The sequence below is a fragment of the Podarcis liolepis genome, assembly GCF_965112155.1.
Source record: "Podarcis liolepis genome assembly, chromosome: 5".
NCBI lineage: Eukaryota > Metazoa > Chordata > Lepidosauria > Squamata > Lacertidae > Podarcis > Podarcis liolepis.
Genome location: NC_139556.1, coordinates 43888211 through 43902467, shown reverse-complemented (window position 1 = coordinate 43902467; position 14257 = coordinate 43888211).

Here is a 14257-nt window from a genome sequence, read left to right as displayed (position 1 = left end):
TAGTGCTATTCCTCATTATTATTTCTGCATTGATGCTACAATAATAGTCACTTGAGAGGGCTTGATAGATAATCTAATTTAGATTCAGTGCACACCCAAGAATTTTCCATGCTTGTTCTTCTTATTAAAGTGTGAGCCATTTTTTAAAGCACTAGTCATGCATTCAGCCCAATATTTGCTTAGTACCACTGATATTTGCTTTTCACCCATCTATTTCAACTAAGACAACTATTTTTGTTCCTGTAGTTAAGTCAATAAACATCTGATCATGCCCTTCCATTCTAAACTGATACCAGACATAGCTGGATTTATTATTAACATTTGTGAATCTAGTGAACACTGAAATACCACAGAGAAGAAACCTGGAATTAATATTGCTAATTTTATTAGGCTAAATTGGATCTTTAATTAATGCAGAGCTATTATTCTGATTTTTTTTTACCCTTTACCTCCAAGCGTTTAAAGGGCATTTGAAAAGGAAATAAGCTGTAGAAGATGACAGATAGAAGCATAGTCAGAAAAATGGGAATGAATATTTCTTAAGCATTAAAGCTTTCCAGCAAAATTGATGCTTATATTTATTAGTCAGTTGATAAATTAAGGAAGAGAGGAATTGCTCTGTTCTATTCTAGACATCTTTAGGGAGAGCTAGAGATGGACAAATCTATCAATTTTAGTTTCTCATTTTTCTGGTTATAAATTCAGTTCACCAAATTTCTATATCAGTTTGCATTTTTGTGTGTGAAAGTAATTGTGAAAAGTCATCAGCATTTTTCTACACATTTCTCCTCATAAACACATTTTCATATGCATCTTTGCTTAATTTCACCAATATATTCATTTTTGTGCACACATTCCATGCTGGAAAACTGCATCTAAAAATTCAGACAACTGTGAATTTTGAATGCTAGTTCTGTTTCTTCTCACATATCGTTTCAGGAAGTGTGAATTAGGTAGATTCACATTAATGCAAATTCTGCCCTCCCATCCCTAGACAGACTCAGATCCCCTTCCCTAAAATGTACCAAAAACTTCAGTCTGGACTCCAAAAATGGATCCCAGAATGGCTACAAGACCTAACTGCATATGCACAGAGGCTTCAGGTATACCACAAGATAAGGATGCCCATGACCCATTAGTGTAGTAGATGACTCTGCATGTACTGTGATTGAGCCCAGGATGACCAAGGGACACCACAGGTTTGAGTAGACCTTTCCAAACTTGCACAGAGGTCTCAAGAGCACCCCAAATTGATCCAATTTGACTATAGGCATGTCAACATGTTACATTTAATGAGTGGATACTCTGTGAACCTATGTACACAGTAGCTGAGGCATATACTTGTACAGTTCTTCACATATAATGTTCAACAAATGTAGAGTCTGTAGAGTACAACACTTGTAGATGAGCTATACAAATAATCAAGTGCTGATTTGCATATGTCTGTACTTGTATTTGTGTAGTAGAGACCTGCATTCATTGTAAAGTATGAACAAGCCTGTTGTCACAGACTTGCATGGCATTCTCATGGATGCTGGTAACAATATCTCTCTTATGTGATGTTGTCATCCCACACTGACTTTTTTCATGTTGAAAGAGAATAATGCCCTCTCCCACCTTTATATTATGTATCTTTTGAGAGCATGAAAAGGACATACAGTGTGCTTATACTACATATTTTCATGGCCCTCCAATAATCACATAACACAGCTTTGGAAGTTTAAGATTCCCCATCATTTGCATCAAACACACACAGAATACAAATCACAAGCTTTCTAAATCAGGGGTCAGCAAACTTTTTCAGCAGGGGGCCAGTCCTCAGAACTTGTGGGGGGCCTGACAATATTTTGAAGGGGAAAAAAATGAACGAATTCCTATACCCCACAAATAACTCAGAAATGAATTTTAAATAAAAGCACACATTCTACTCATGTAAAGCGTGTTCTCCTTCATGGAGAGCATGGGTTGTGGTGGGGGCTGACAAGACATTATTGCTTGCCATACTGCTGTCAAAAGGCCCAGAAGCCCTGTTAGAAAGTCCATAGTAGTAATCCCAGTTTAGTAAAGTGAAAACAGGCCTTTACAATAATTAAACCAGAAAAACAGGAAGAATATAATGCTGCTAAGTAACTGGATGACTACTAATTCTTAGTCTTGTGTAACCAGTGATGGGATGGAAAACATTAAGGAAATGAAGGGAAGAGCTAAAAACCCTACATAATCTGAAGCTCCTTGCATCATAAGACTGCACAGTATACATAGCAGGAACAGCAAGGGACTGGGGCAAGCATCCTACATTATTTTGTCTGCTTATGGCTGACATTCAGCTTTAGTTTTTCTTTATTTATTTGCAAATTTTATTGAAAAATTTAAAAGCTATTACCAAAAACAATATATTGTCTTCTAAGCTAAATACATGTACAGATGTTAAATCTTACATGTCGTCATCCACATGGCATCAAAACAAACTTAGAAAATCTTTTACATTACATAATCAGCTCACATCCACAGAGTATACTTCAATCAAATGCATTAAGATAATTTCTCCATAGTGGCTGCTGAGACTGAGATGGAAGAGAGATTACTGTATAATTGTTAATACACAATATAAATTGAGACTATATGGAGACAAATGCCTCTTTCTTTGTTATTCCTCTTATCACTCTCTGATGGTGAGCATTTGTCCCATAAGTGCTATATTCCATACATACTGAGTCCAATTGGAAGTAATTTGAAATCCATAGACTTCCTGACTTAGCTGGTTGAGATAATTTAGGACAACACTTGTAGATGAGCTATACAAATAATCAAGTGCTGATTTGCATATGTCTGTACTTGTATTTGTGTAGTAGAGACCTGCATTCATTGTAAAGTATGAACAAGCCTGTTGTCACAGACTTGCATGGCATTCTCATGGATGCTGGTAACAATATCTCTCTTATGTGATGTTGTCATCCCACACTGACTTTTTTCATGTTGAAAGAGAATAATGCCCTCTCCCACCTTTATATTATGTATCTTTTGAGAGCATGAAAAGGACATACAGTGTGCTTATACTACATATTTTCATGGCCCTCCAATAATCACATAACACAGCTTTGGAAGTTTAAGATTCCCCATCATTTGCATCAAACACACACAGAATACAAATCACAAGCTTTCTAAATCAGGGGTCAGCAAACTTTTTCAGCAGGGGGCCAGTCCTCAGAACTTGTGGGGGGCCTGACAATATTTTGAAGGGGAAAAAAATGAACGAATTCCTATACCCCACAAATAACTCAGAAATGAATTTTAAATAAAAGCACACATTCTACTCATGTAAAGCGTGTTCTCCTTCATGGAGAGCATGGGTTGTGGTGGGGGCTGACAAGACACTCCAAAAAATTGTGGGGTGGGCAAAAATTGATTATTGGCCACTATTGTGATTGGGCTTCCCTTGTTGTTGGGAAGAAGGTAATGTTGCTATTTTGTGATTGACAGCTAGAAATGTTAAAACTCCTTGCATGAAGCGTAGAGCTTCCTCTTTTCGCTCCGTGCATCGGATTGCCCGTCCCCCCTCCCTATATTTAGGGCTGTTCGCATTGACCTTGCTATGCCTGTCATGGGGTCGTCTGCTCTTGGGGCAGAGGCCCGGTAGGAATTTTGTCCATTTGGCTGATTGGCTGGTGCCATTTGGTTTTTGCCTACTGCATAGCAAATTGTCACAACTTGTAAGGTTGTGGTTAGGCATTGGTTTATGGTTTGGTTGGTTGAGGGGCATGGATTGGCTGTGCCTGCCCCTCTAATGCTGCTGCAAGGGTAGTCCATTAAAGGAATACAGGGGCTCACCATTGCTTTTGTCCGAGCCCTGTCAAGGGGCTAGGGCCATGCAAGAGCCCCTGGTTGCATTTGGGGAGGGCAGGTTTCCTGCTCTGTCTCAATCCCCAAAATGTATTGCCCTTTTCTGACTTTTGCAGGCTTGCGAAATGTCAGTCTGTCCCCACCAGGGGCAGATAGTCGGAAACCATTGCCTAAGCAACCACTCACATTTTTGTATTTTAATAAAGTTGTGGCCAAAATTATGCCAAAAATCTTAAACAAAAATTCTGTGTGATGTGTGAGTTATTTGGGGTGGCTTGGGGACCTCGACACGCAAAAACACCAGGCAGGCCCCACAAATATCCCAGAGAATACATATTTTCATAGCCCTCCAATAATCACATAACACAGCTTTGGAAGTTTAAGACTTCCCATCATTTGCATCAAACACACACACACACACACACTACAAATCACAAGCTGTCTAAATTATGCAATCAGTTCATTCAGGCCTCTACAGCTGAGGTACACTGGAAAGTCTTCCATGGCACAAAAACAATACTCCTCACATATAAGCACAAGGCTTTAATACTATCTTCCAGAGGCACTAAATTATTCTTCCCAGATGGAAGTACAGTGAAGATCTGTAAATTCTATTAATTCATTACTTCCAGCCCAGCCTTATTATTTACTATGTACCTATCTGAGCTATAATTTAAGAACACAAAAACTACCTCCAGGAGCTGAGCATTGCCCATGACGACCCTGCATACGCCCTCTACACTCATTACCAGTGTGAAGACAAAGTTATTTATAGCTGATGTCAAAGAAATGATGAAGGGTCGTTTTAATATCACACTCAGCCTAGCACCAAAATCACAGCCGGATAAGTACAACACTGCGGCAGTTTTATGTGTGCTTCTGTATACTTATTTTTCCCCCCTGTTAGCAAAGGAATACATAAAAGCTAAGCAGAAGCACATATCACCTATTTCATTTAGTTATTTCGGTTTATAGGTTGGCCAATTCTGAAGACTTAAGGCTGCCTTGAACATTGACTTTCCCATCCATTTCATCTTCATGGACTTGTGGTGCCAACTCTGAAAGAGGAACCATTTCCCATACAAAACACTTTCCTAATCATCCCTTTCTGTATGTTCCCTTAGAACATGGCTGGGAAACATTTTTTGACAAAGGATGCATTCCTTCTGGGGTCCACTTGCAAGTGTTGGTCAAGGCCACAGGCAGAAGTAGAAAGAGCAATGAATGCAATCCCCCCCCCCTTTGGACAATAGGTTAGCTTCTACACACACCTCTCTCTAGTCTTCACCAAGGAAACTGGGAGCCATCATCTAAACTCAAGGACACATCCCAGTCATGCCAGTGAAGTATGTGGACTATGGAGAGGAGGTGTTGCCTGTGGACATTTCTGAGGGTCAGATAGGCCTGGGTTGAGGTCCACACCCAGGGCTGCATTAAATCCTGTGAAGGCTTCTAGGCAGCCAAAATCTTGGTGGCCCCCCCTCACATTGAACTAAGAAAGCTTAATTGTAATTTTCTTTCAAGATCAAATCAATATTGTTTTGATCCATTGTCGCAGGGCCCCTGAAAGGCATTGAGTCCATAGGCCAGTGACTGCTCTGCCTATCTGGTAACCTGGCATTGTCCACACCCTTACCATGGAAGAAAATAACAATACTAACTTTCTCCCTTCCACTTTTTCCTCACCTATATCAAGGTGGTAGAATAGTAACAATTATAAGGTAAATATAAAACTGGAAAAGACACCTAGGCGCTCAAGGCTTGGAAGTAAATGCCACTATATTCTGTGGACCTTACTGCCATTTAAGTGTCCATAGGACTGCAGCCTAAGTGAGTTTATTCAGAGGTCAGTTCTTGGTCAACTATTGTTCAATACCTTCATGAATGCTTTTGAGGCTGGAACAATGAAAAAAAGACTGGAAGACAACGCAAAGGTGTTAGAGCAAAGGTTAAACACTTAAAATGAAAATAAACTGCAGAACAGGGGTGAAAAAACTAAAAACATCAACTGGAGAATTACAAAGTTTAATGGTTGGTCTGGGAAAACAAAATGCCTGAGAAAATAAGCAGCACCTACTGAGCATAAACTTTTACAAAATGCAGTACTGAAGCATCAAAAAGTTTTTGCTAAGTTGGTCCACTGAAGGTTATTGCAATGGCAGAATGACATCATATAATACTTACTGTTGTAGTGGCAGAGGGTCAGTAAAATTCTGGAATCACAACAAAGGGAAAACTGCATCAATTCATTTTAAAGCCTATACTTTCTGATGTGATAAACATATAACTACAGTACCACAGTTAAACAGGGGAATGGACATATTCAAAGCAAGCAATTGACATTCTGAACATTTTTTTGTAACTGCAATTTCATATACTTCCCGATGAGTGAATACAGATAAGACAAGAAATAATAGTTTTTGGAGACCCCAGTCATAAAAGTTCATTTTAAAGATCTGTCACTTACTTCTAGCAAGCAAAATACGTTTTCTGTGTCTTAAAATATGTGTGTGTGTACATTTGTATATGTGTACATTTGTATATGTGTGTGTATTTGTGTGAGAGAACAGAGACTTTAATAGCCTGTTCATCTCTTACAAAAAAGCCTTTGCTCTAAAAGGCATAGTGAACTGGTATATCATTAACAGTGCAAGCCTATGAATGTCTACTCAGATGTAAACCTTATTCATCTTAATGGGACTTACTCCCAGGGATGTGTGTATTTCTTAAACAGACCTACTTAAGTAACCTTTTCTTTCTGTCGGTCTTTGTGCCTCCTGGGTTTCTCTCTTACAGCCTTTCCCTCTATCATTGGTCACATCTTTTTGGCACAGTACTAGCAACAACACACAACCTCTGTGTTTATCTGTGTTTTGCCTGGTTTAAGGGCTCGCATTTAATGGCCAATCCCCAAACATTTATTCTTTCCATGTGATCAGGTGGAATATTCTTGTATAACCAAATGTAATGCATGGATATGTTGGCAGAAGTGGAGGATATCCATTGAGAAAAAGTATGAGAAGTAAAGATTGTTCTTCTTTTGCATTCCTCTTTTCCTTTGGTTTGCATTGTTCTGCCAAGCATGATGACCGGTGAAAAGTAGATGGTGGTGATTACGATAATTTACACCCTCTCCAATCATTCACATAGGGCCACACTTCCAACATCTTTATTCTCAACAACCAATATCACTGCCCCAGTCCAGCCCTCCATTACACATTGCTGATGACTCTGCACCACTTCCTGTGTGTTGTTTTCCTTTCCTCTACACCAGTGTTGGCCAAACTTGGGTCTCCAGCTGTTTTGGGACTACAGTTCCCATCATCCCTGACCACTGGTCCTGTTAGCTAGGGATGATGGGAGTTGTAGTCCAAAAACAGCTGGAGACCCAAGTTTGGCCAACACTGCTCTACACCATCTGGTCTTCCACTGATCTAAAAGCCAGGAGGGTGTTTTCCTGAAAAACTAGAAACATAATAGTCCAATGACCTGTTAACAATAACTCAAAATGGCTGTAGCATATGAACTGCATGTGCTTCCAGTGTTCATGTCTGTACAGGGCTGGCCCTACTTAGCTGCCTTAGTGACTGCCTAATGGAAGGGTGGTGGAACTTGTTAGCCCCGAGGGTCATATTCTTTTGTGGGCCAGAGACTCTCCTCCCAGGGGCAGACTGGAGCAGAGGGAAAAGTGGACAGAGCAATGAATGTCAGTTTTATCTTCATGTAACAGACTAGTTTCTACACACACTCTCACATCCTTCACCAACCAGGCAAGCCAGGGGCATTGCCAGAGTTCGTGGATGCATTCCAGCCAGGCAAAAACACAACTGGAAAGTGCAAAGCTGGTCTGGTGAGGGGAATAGACTGGGGAGAGGGGTGTGTGACTGGGAAGGGAGTGTGTTGCAGGAAATGACAGACAGAGAAGCTTGGAGGGTGCTTGGCCTGAGGTTCCCGAACCCTGGCCTAATGGTACTGCCAGCCCTTATTGTGTCTGACAGAAACAAATGCATCCCCCTCTCCCTCCCAACCTGCAAGAGACTCAGGGTATGAAGTGTAAAGGAAGACAACTTGAACAACAACTTTATTTCTAATAAGGTGTCACCAAATGACAAAAATAGGGACAGCAATTTACCTGGGACGGGGACAAGAAAATAAAACAGGGATGCCTCACTCTAAAGAGAGACAGCTGGAGCATATGTTTATGTAAATCTCTGCACAACTGTCAAAGCACTGTCTCCAAAGCCTCCCAGCACACCAAGTCGGAATCAATAAACAAGAAGCCATAGACATCCCAGCACGGCTTTGTTATTGTTGTTTTTTCATCCCTCTAGAACTTAAATAATTTCATTTACTGTGGCTGTCAATAAATACAGAGGAAAGTAACTAAGAAGGGATGAAATTTCTGTCTTCAAATCAGCATCTGTTTCTAACCACTGCTTCCCCCGCCCAAGCAATGCACCACAGCTTAGCTGACTTTCTGAACACTCCAGCTTCTCTTATAAACATGCAAAATCATGTTGTTTTCTGTGCATCTCAAGGGAATTCAGTCATGAACAATCATGCAGGCCTCTCACCTGGGGCCTGCAGAAAAGAACATAATCAATCTAGTCAGGAATAATTTTCTTTCGTTGTTCCTCCATGTGCAAGTAAAATTTTGTTTCTTTCTTCCAGCACAGTGTTAGGTGGTACATCGATAGGTAGTACATCAATGTACAATGATGCTGAGTCCCACTAACATGCACCCCACCCCACATTTAAAAAATGTGGTTTTCAGAATGCCAAAGATTTTTCATATGTGCTTTGGGCCTTCTGCTCTTTGCCACATGTTTTCTCATTTAAAAGTGGTTCTGGCACCTCCTTAAAGGTAAAGGGACCCCTGACCATTAGGTCCAGTCATGGATGACGCTGCGGTTGCGACGCTCAACCCGCATTATTAGCCGAGGGAGCCGGCGTACAGCTTCTGGGTCATGTGGCCAGCATGACTAAGCCGCTTCCGGATGAACCAGAGCAGCACACAGAAACGCCGTTTACCTTCCCGCCAGAGCGGTACCTATTTATCTACTTGCACTTTGACGTGCTTTCAAACTGCTAGGTTGGCAGAAGCAGGGACTGAGCAATGGGAGCTCACCCTGTTGCAGGGATTCAAACCGCCAGCCTTCTGATCAGCAAGCCCCAGGCTCTGTGGTTTAGACCACAGCACCACCCACGTCCCTTGGCACCTCTTTAGAGCAGCAGAAAACAAGAGAATCCAGAAGATCTTGCCTGAAAATGGAACTGAGGCATTTCACTTAAGGGGGAAAGCATGACCTCCATCACATCTGAAGATGCATCCAAATGTATCCTGCCCAGATTGGGGTTGTGAAAGCTCCAAATACCTGCTTTCTAATAAAAAATGAGCCAGGCTTTTATATTTAATTTTACTTCCTTTTATAACACAGTATCCACTCCCTGATGTTATTCTCATTTTATTTCTGTTTGCAGTCGTGATTCCCAATTTCAGACTCATATAATCTGTTCAGGAGTTTAATAAATGGTGGCATTTACATTGTGGGCTGTAAACTTTAGATCTTTGGGATGAGGTAACACTCAGTATGTAGTAGAAGATTTATTATGAACATTGTGAGTCATGAAAAGATCTGAACATTATCCAGTGTACAAGATTTGCCCCTTTGTTATTTACAGTGCAGAGCTCACTGGGGATAAGTATTGGAGCTATGTTTTTTGCTTTTTTTAAAAAAATGACCTTATGCGTGTTTGGATATATTTCTTGTATGAACAATCACATATGCATGAAAAGACCTGGTTGAGCACAATAACATTAAAAGGGAGAGAAACTCTGTGCAGGCCAGCAGGTAATTGCTTTTTTCACCTGCCTTGCTCCACCCTCAAGCCCTGTTACTAAAGGCATTTCAAATATGGTTAGTGCTCTTGTTAACAATATTTGCAATTGAAACAGATTAATTGCTTTGCTCTCAAAGGTACAGAATGATGGATTGTCCTACATGTCAGTCTACAAATACATAAAAAACCCATTTTGCCCTTTTGGAGAACATGGAAAGGGTATATTACCATTTACAATTTGGATTCTACTTGCTCCAGTCACACATATGATGCTTTTTAATGCCAGAATTCTTATAAATCACCAATTGTAATCCACAGTTGTGAATAATCAACTATCTGGCTCATTTAAACAAACTTGGCTTCACAGATCTTCGTAAGCATTGAACAATATTTGTGCCTGAGGATTTATTTTGGCAAGCAATGCTTTTTTTTCTTTTTTCTTTTTACAAAACTGTCCATATATTCACAAGGTCCAGTTCATTGAGAATTCACATTGATCTGCTAAATTGTAAAGCCCTAAATAAGTCCTGTGCATATCAATTCGCTCTCTAATTCACCAACATGATCCTAGGGCCAGCAATTAATTTCAGAGGAAAAGACAAGCTTGGCTGAGAAACTTTGCAACAGTCTGCTATTGTAGTTGATCTCCATTGGGACTCCCCTCCTTTTTTATATAAAACAAGGAATTTCACAAAAAAGCGATGGAATTGAAATTTAAATCACAATGAAAGCTACAGCATTTTGGCCTTGCCTTCCCCTCCATTTGATCTCAAAGGGCTCTAAAATGTGAAGCCAGTTGTGGAAGTCTTCAACCAAGCCACATGGCACAAGTTGCAGAAAACTGAGCCAGCCATTACTAAGGCCTCCTTGGCACAAGGGATCCATTTCTGGGCAGGAAACAGCACTTACATCAATGGGAAGGTCACTTTGGAGATGGATGGCATGGCAGAACACATGCTTTGCATGCTGACCATCCCAGGTTCAAAGATTGCAGGTGGTTGGAATCACCTGAAGACCTTGGAGAACCAGTAGACAATATTGCTACAGATATGGAGTGGCAGAGTTTGAGAGTGCAAGGGCACCCATAACTGCTAGAGTTAGTGTGTGTTAGAAGGGGTTTCTGGGAAGGTGAAGCAGGAGGTGGGGAGAGCATGTGGGGCGCTGAATGGCAAGTGCCATGAGGGCTGGATGGAGACAAGCTGGAGCAGAGGCACAGAGAAGGTGCTTAGAAAGCCTCTGAATGCAATGCTGAGCTGCTGTGGAGGACAAGCCCCTCTTGAGATGCAAATGCAGAAACTCCGGGCTCCCTCCACCTGCACACAGGTTGTAAATGTGTGTTAATAAGCCATATTTCTTAAAGACACAATGGTCTCTGCCATGTCTTGATTCCCAACGGAAGCACAATCCTGGAGTAGCACCTGGAAATCCCTGGAATTTTGCTACTTCTTGGCAGAGATTCAGGGTAGCACGCCACCTTCGTAACAATACTGTGCTTGAAGGATGCAAATTTTGGAGCTGGTATAGCGGCCTCCTATGTTCCCTATGAATTGATTCTGAAAGCATCATTCAGATGATCCAGTGTACAGAACTGAATGACAACCACCATTGGAATGGTGCCAGAATCTCAGCAAGGTGATAGGAAGAGAACAGATTTGTTTGATGTAATTTTAGGTATTTGCAGAGCCTCTCATTCATTCATTCATTCATTTTTGTATTATATTTCTAAGCCACACCAACTGTCTGAATGACTTTGTAATTCTAAAATCACAAATGAATGGCACAAATGTCTTCTCCCCTTTACTTGGAAAATATTTCTTAAAAATAACCTGAGCCTTTGAGCAACATATGAACATTCATTCTTTAAAAGCAGAAGTATTACACACTGATTGCATTTGTATACCGGGGAGGAGGTGAAATAAGGGCTGGTTGTTCTATAAACATGGGAAAGGGATCAAAAGAAATATTCGAGGCTGCTGTAAATGTCAAGATTTTAGGTCTGGTAATTCACTAAAGCATGAAGCAGAGTTGCCACTTTTTGTCCTGGTAGTGCTCTGGTGCCTTTAACAGCCATCTGTGACAGGCAAACTGAACCAGTGAAGTTTAACTAGTACAGAAATGCTGTAGTAGGAAAAACTTAACTGGCTCAATTTTGCTTGCCATACTGCTGTCAAAAGACCCAGAAGCCCTGTTAGAAAGTCCATAGCAGTAATCCCAGTTTAGTAAAGTGAAAACAGGCCTTTACAATAATTAAACCAGAAAACCAGGAAGAATATAATGCTGCTAAGTAACTGGATGACTACTAATTCTTAGTCTTGTGTAACCAGTGATGGGATGGAAAACATTAAGGAAATGAAGGGAAGAGCTAAAAAACCTACAAAGTCTGAAGCTCCTTGCATCATAAGACTGGCTGACGCATACATGTTGTTGTTTAGTCGTTTAGTCGTGTCCGACTCTTCGTGACCCCATGGACCAGAGCACGCCAGGCACCAGACACGTACATACTCTCTCCTATTAGTGAAAGCAGAGACAAACACATTATGAAATGTACTGTTCCTGGTATACTGTGCATTATTCACTGAGAGGAAGGGTAGGATAGGAATTTAAGAAATATATAAATGCTTAAGGCCTCAAAGGGCGGGGGAGCACTTTAAGAGGAGGATATGCTTAGTCAAAGTATGATGGAGAGTGCCATCGTACCTCTTAGTTTAAGACCATATGCAAGCATTGAGGTGCATACCTTTGAACCACAGTTCATATCCCTAGATTCAGGTAGGTAGCCGTGTTGGTCTGACACAGTCAAAATAAATTAAAAAATTGTCCAGTAGCACGTTAGAGACCAACTAAGTTTGTTCTGGGTCTAAGCTTTTGTGTACATGCACACTTCTTCAGATATCTGAAGAAGTGTGCATGCACACAAAAACTTATACCCAGTGCATATCCTGCAAGTGTCCTGGAAAAACCTGGGACATCCCTTTTCTTTTTGCCAGAGGACAGTGGCCATTGGGTGCGTGATATTGTGCAATTATGCATTGTGATTTCCCCTGAAAAAGCTTTCCCCCCCGGGCTGCAATCTTGTGCAGCACCCGAAAACCTGCATTTGTGGGTGCCATGCCCAAAAAAGTGCTTTTTTCAAGGGAAATTGTGACGCGAAATTTCATTAGGTCACAGTGCCCAAAACGGCTGCTGTTCTCTGGCAAGAAAAACTGGAAGATAGTGTCCCAGGAAATGGTGTCCTGGTTTCAGCAGTGGAGCAAGCTGATTGGGCACCTGGGGTGGTGCAAGTGCCCTGCGCCCAGGGGCTGGGCTAGCCACCTGCGGGGCAGGGCCAACTGGGGAAGGACACTCCATGGGGCCTCTGAGGAGTCTGCCTGCCTCCTCCCCCTCAGCTGCCCTACAGCTGAGGGGGAGGTGGCGGGCGGACTGTTTGGGGCAGCGCGGAACCTGCAGGTGCCCAAGCCACCGTGTCACTCCCGGGAAAAACACATGGCTGGGGCGTGCTGCAGGCCCCGCAGTGAGTGCTGCCTGGCATTTTGTCACCCCTCTCATTGGTGACACCTAGGGCGGCCCGCCCCACCCCCACCCCCTTCCTCTGCCCCTTCCTGGTTTAACTTTCAATATGCTGGAGGGTATGCACAATATACATAGCAGGAACAGCAAGGGACTGGGGCAAGCATCCTACATTATTTTGTCTGCTTATGGCTGACATTCAGCTTTAGTTTTTCTTTATTTATTTGCAAATTTTATTGAAAAATTTAAAAGCTATTACCAAAAACAATATATTGTCTTCTAAGCTAAATACATGTACAGATGTTAAATCTTACATGTCGTCATCCACATGGCATCAAAACGAACTTAGAAAATCTTTTACATTACATAATCAGCTCACATCCACAGAGTATACTTCAATCAAATGCATTAAGATAATTTCTCCATAGTGGCTGCTGAGACTGAGATGGAAGAGAGATTACTGTATAATTGTTAATACACAATATAAATTGAGACTATATGGAGACAAATGCCTCTCATTCTCTGATGGTGAGTATTTGTTCCATAAGTGCTATATTCCATACATACTGAGTCCAATTGGAAGTAATTTGAAATCCATAGACTTCCTGACTTAGCTGGTTGAGATAATTTAGGACTCCAACCTTAGTGTTGGCTGGATTATGCTCATTGTTTTTGTAAATATGTGTTTATTTGTCTTTTTGCTATAATATGTACAATGAAATGCACATGAATAAAATCCACAACCAAAGCATGTGTGTGATCCATTAAATGGAGAACAATGTAGTCCTTTAAGAAGCAAGAGATAGAGGCTCATTGTTTTAACAGTTGCTGTATCTCTGCTTGAAGCTGCCCTGAAGTTAAGTGACTTGCTAAATCAAGAATTAATGAGGATTGCTTTTCTCACCCTTAGCTTAATTTATGTTTTGCTCTGATATTCACCAAACTGGTATCTATCCAAGTGTCTTCTTTGCAACAGTACAATGCTATTTGGCACTAGAAATTGCAGGGTTGTGTCATGGTGCATGTGTCTTATATAGAAGTATTCCCTTCCTCTGCTATAGCTGTGTAA